This window comes from Saccopteryx leptura, chromosome 1 (assembly GCF_036850995.1).
Source record: "Saccopteryx leptura isolate mSacLep1 chromosome 1, mSacLep1_pri_phased_curated, whole genome shotgun sequence".
Classification (NCBI taxonomy): domain Eukaryota; kingdom Metazoa; phylum Chordata; class Mammalia; order Chiroptera; family Emballonuridae; genus Saccopteryx; species Saccopteryx leptura.
The window spans coordinates 46,390,118-46,395,656 of record NC_089503.1 but is presented as its reverse complement, the minus strand read 5'-3'; the positions used below and the strand labels follow the sequence as shown (position 1 = coordinate 46,395,656).

Below are 5,539 nucleotides of genomic sequence, written 5' to 3'. Positions count from 1 at the left end.
CAATTTATGGAGTTCCTGTTTCTTCACATCCTTTCCTAAACTTTATAGTAGCACACTTCTTACTTGTCAGTTTGCAGGCCGACCCCTTCCCTCAGGGATCAGCTTCCTATTCTAACTGACCATCTCATTGGATAAGGAGCCCCTACTGTCACCTTACCACCAGACATTTGACCCTTTAAGGTTCCTGCGAATAAGATATAATTCCACAGAAGTAATATAAAAGTTTCATTAGTGGGCCAATAATTAAATGTGGATTTTATCACTTATTCTTTTCTGATCCCTAAAATGTTTTAAACATATTCACATAAGGTTATGATATTATCACCAGAAGTTCATTAAGCACTACTACCTACTACCTGGGACATAATAAATATTCAAAAAATAAACAGGCCTTCAATAAATATTTGTTGAACAGAAGGGAATGTTACTATGTATTCATGTACGAATACAACTAGCGGTCTCTCTTAACCCTTCCTTTTTCTTTGCTTCCCTGACATGAGTTACCAGGTCTCATCAGTCCTTCTGTACTGAGATCTTTTGTGGCCTTGTCTTCCTCTGAATTCCCACTGCCATTGCCCAAATTACGGCCACCTAAATCTCCTCTCTTTGTTTTCCATTCTCCCATCCAAATCTTTTTCCTACTTCCAGTCCAACCTCTACATTCCACCAGAGTTATCTTTCTAAAGCTCAAAATAACACCAATCATCTATCAAAAATGTCAATAGTTCATGGCATGCAAGGCTTTTCATGATCTTTCTTCAATGTATTTTTCCAACTTCATCTCTTATTACTGTTCATCAAGCATTCCAGCCCTCTTTGACTTGAGGAGTCAAACTATTTGTCACATTTCAATTTGTTGGTTACTCTTTCATGTTTACGTGACATTCCACATGTTTATATTTTGGCTGGAAAATACTCACTGGACAATGTTCTTACTCATCCTTTGGAATTCAAATATTACCTCTTCTAGGAAGAATTTCTTATATCCTATAGTCAGTTTCTCCTCTCGGCTCCCATGGAACATGCTATTGACTTTTCTCATAGCACTTATGTTTTATTATATTCATCCTTTTTGCCACCTTGACCAATGTTGTCTAATAGAAATACAGCTGCATGTAAGTTTAACTTTTCTGGTAGCCACATTTAAAAAAGGAAAATGAAACAGATGAAAAGAAGTTTAATATTTTTATTTAACCCCACATATCCCAAATATTGTCACTTTAATATGTAACTAATATAAAACTTATTAATAATGTATTTTACCATATTTTTGTGTGCTAAGTTTTCAAAATTTTGTGTTTCTTATACTTACATTACAATCTGCCACATTTTAAGTGCTCAATAACCACATGTAGTTAGCATGTAGTTAAGGCTTTCATATTGGACAGCTAATGTGAGCTTCAAAAGGAATTCTCTTATTCATTTTTGTAATTCCAGGTGCCATACCCAATAAATGAATGTTAAGTAAATGAATAAATGGATGAGTGAATGAGCAATGATAAAAATAGCTAGCATTGGTTGCTTACCATGTGAAAGGCACTGTGATAAACAATATATATATACATAACTGTTTATTTCTTTCCTTACCAGCAAATGGTTGGTTGCCATTCAATAACTACTGGACAGTCATTTAGTAATAGGTAATCTTGAGAAAGTCACCTAACTTCTAATTTCAATTTACTTATTTGTGAAAAGACAGAGGAATAAGACAAAATGTTTTGTTTTGTTTTTTCCAGGAAGAAACTTTCTTTATTTTCATTTTCTAACTTTTATTCTTACTTTATTTTAATTTATTTACTTATATTTTATTTATGGATAGGTAGTATATACTCTTATATTGATATTAGTTTCAAGTGTACAATATATCAATTTGACATTTTTATACCTTACAATGTGATCACTCTACTAATTCTAATGATTATTTGTTACTGTGTAAATATCACATTATTGACTATTCTCCCCTTTCCCTTTTCACTCATGTTCCCACTCTTCCCTTCCATTAACCATTCTTTTGTTTTCTCTCTGAGTTGGTTTTATTTTTGTTAAATTAAATTTTTTTCGACTCTAATTGACATTAAATATTATATCCGTTTCGGACTTGGACATGAGCTGCAAAGTATAGAATGGTGACAACAATTCCAGTGCCATGCGGACTTTTCCTAGATGTGAACTTTTCCTGGACTCCTGCTCCCTGTGACAGCTCCTAACAGGCTGAACTGTGGTTGGGTTGCATTTTTCAGGGATTTGGCATGGTGATGGGGCCAACTTGGACTTGGTGAACATGTTAAGGACACTACTCTTTTATGGACTCTTGCTGTATTGGCCAAGAGTTTGCTTAAAGGTTTTTAATCACTGTAAAAAAAAAATAGAAGACTGGATAAAGAAGATGGGACACATATACACCATGGTATACTATTCATCTAGAAGAAATGATGACATTGGATCACTTACAGCAGAATGATGGAATCTTGATAACATTATGCGGAGTGAAATAAGTGAATCTGAAAAAAACAAGAACTGCAGGATTCCATACATTGGTGGGACATAAAAGCAAGACTAAGAGACATGGACAGGAGTGTGGTGGCTACGGGGGGTGGGGGGAGGGAAGGAGGGAGGGGGGGGAGGGGGAGGGGTACAGAGAGAAATGGATAGAGGGTGACAGAGGGTGATCTCTCTTTGGGTGATGGGTATGCAACAGAACTAAATGACAAGATAGCCTGGAAATGTTTTCTTTGAGTATATGTACCCTGATTTATTGATGTCACCCCATTAAAATAAAATTTTATTTATTAAAAAAAATATTATATCAGTTTCAGGTGTATAGCATAGTGGTTAGATATTTATATAAGTTATGAAGCGATCCCTTGATAAGTCAAGCACTGACTGGACAGCACACCTAGTTATTACATATTATTGACTATATTTCCTATGCTGTATTTTTTTTAAAGATTATTTCTTAATGTTTACCTAATTAGATTTTTCTTTTCTTTCTTTTTTTTAACAGAGACAGAGAGAGGGATAGATAGGGATAGACAGACAGGAACAAAGAGAGATGAGAAGCATCAATCATCAGTTTTTCATTGCGACACCTTAGTTGTTCATTGATTGCTTTTTCATATGTGCCTTGACCGCGGGCCTTCAGTGGACAGAGTAACCCCTTGCTCGAGCCAGTGACCTTGGGTCCAAGCTGGTGAACTTTTGCTCAAACCAGATGAGCCCATGCTCAAGCTGGTGACCTTGGGGTCTTGAACCTGGGTCCTTCCGCATCCCAGTCCAATGCTCTATCCACTGCGCCACCTCCTGGTCAGGCCTATGCTATATTTACATCCCTGTGACTATTTTGTAACTACAAATTTGTATTTTTTAATGCATTCAGCTTTTACATTTTTTTAAATAATTTTTATTTATTGTTTTTTAGAGAGAGAAAAAGGGAGAGAGAGCCAGAGAAACATTGATTTGTTCCTCCACTTATTCATGTCATCGTTGGTGGATTCCTGTATGTGCCCTGACCTAGGATCAAACCTGCAACCTTGGCATGTCTGATGACACTCTAACTAATTCCGCTACCTGGCCAGGACCATCCTTTCATCTTTTTTTTTTTTTTTTTTTTTTAATTTGCATTTCTCTGAAGCTGGAAACGGGGAGAGACAGTCAGACAGACTCCCGCATGCGCCCGACCGGGATCCACCCGGCACGCCCACCAGGGGGCGACGCTCTGCCCCTCCGGGGTGTCGCTCCTCCGCGACCAGAGCCATTCTAGCGCCTGGGGCAGAGGCTAAGGAGCCATCCCCAGTGCCCGGGCCATCTCTGCTCCAATGGAGCCCCGGCTGCGGGAGGGGAAGAGAGAGACAGAGAGGAAGGAGGGGGAGGAGGGGGAGGGGGTGGAGAAGCAAATGGGCGCCTCTCCTATGTGCCCTGGCTGGGAATCGAACCCTGGTCCCCCACATGCCAGGCCGACGCTCCACCACTGAGCCAACCAGCCAGGGCCCCTTTCAGCTTCTTCACCCAGCCTCCAACCCATGTCCAATCTGGCAACCATCAGTTTATTCTCTGTACCTATGAGTTTGTTTTGTTTGTTTTGTTTTTTAGATTCCACATTTAAGTGAAATCATATGGTACTTGTCTTTCTTTGTCTGACTCATTTAATTTAGCATAATATCCTCTAGGTCCATCCATAAACATACTATCTTTCCATAGTGGACATATCAAATACTAAACTGATAAGAACAGATAGTATACCTGATCTTAGCCAAAAGGCCAAAAAGCTGTGAGAGAGAATGGGCAGGGTGGAAAGAAGGAGAGGAGAAAAGTATCAACTTGTTGTTTTACTTAATTGTACCATTGATTGCTTCTCATATATGCCCTGACTGGGGCTCCAACGTGCACCTTAGGGGCAAGCCAGCGACCCTGGGACCAAACCAATGCCCTTGACACTCTGGGACAACACCCTAGCCACTGCACCATGGGCCAGGACCCAAAATGATTCTTAAAACCAGTTCTAAAACAGCCTGGATATAAATAAATATAGAGAATGGATTTAAAAAGTTTTTTAAGATTTTATTTTATTGATACTATAGAGAGAGGAGACTCGTGGGGGCAAAGGGTGGGGCTCAAGAGATATGAAGTCATAGTTGCTTCACTTTAGTTGTTCATTGATTGCTTGTCTTATGCGCCTTGACCAGGTAAGCCCAGTGTTGGTCAAATAAGGTTGTAAATATGATATATATGTTTGCTCACTTATATTTTCATTGGGTGTGGGGGACAGGCTGTAAGTAGGAAGAGTCATTATAGCCTAAGGCTTAGTTTTAAGACTATGCCTTTTCCACCTTAAGTGACTTTGTATCAGAGACTTCCTTGTTTGTATATTGGATTAAAGGTTTTGATTTCTACACTATAAAATGGGGCAGAGAAGCCCATGGAGGAGAGCAGAGAAAGGCCACGTGGGGGAGAGGAGAAGCAGCCAAAATGGTGGAGTGCTGAAGGAGAAGCCAGTTTGTGCAGAGAGAAGGAGATGGGGAACAGAGGTGAATAAGGTTGGCGAGGTAGAAACCTTTGATTCTAGGAAACTCAGATAAGTCAGTGGCTTTGGGAGCCCTGAATGGAAAGGGAAGTGTTTTCCCACTGTGTGTATTTCTTGCCCGCCAGGTGCAAGCTAGGATTAAAGCTAGTAGCCCACCAGTTCTTGGCTCCATTGTTTCATTACTGTCTGTCCGAATCAAATGCTAACCTCCACGGGCCAGGTGGCTGTGATGGTGGCCGCGGCTACTGGCTTTACATTTGGCGTAGTCCGTGGCAGGATTCGATATAGATGAGTATGGAGCCACCACCACCCTTGAGCGGTGGAGTAGAGGACTGGTTGCTGATATGGTTCCCCATGGCTGTCCTTTTGAGGGCCATAGGCTGGCTGACTTTTACAGCCATGCGAGAGGAAACCGAGAGCTCTGTGGAAGAGGCTGCCCAGGATCTGCAAACCGAGCAGTGGAAGGAGCTGGAGCAAACATGGGAGAAAGAGATGCCGACCCTGGAGCTGGAATAAGCA

At 40.4% G+C, this 5,539-nt stretch overlaps 1 pseudogene; it reads right to left on the bottom strand.

Moving 5' to 3' along the window:
* Positions 1-4,110: 4,110 nt before the first annotated feature.
* Positions 4,111-4,269, bottom strand: LOC136390068 (U2 spliceosomal RNA; annotated as a pseudogene).
* Positions 4,270-5,539: the final 1,270 nt, after the last annotated feature.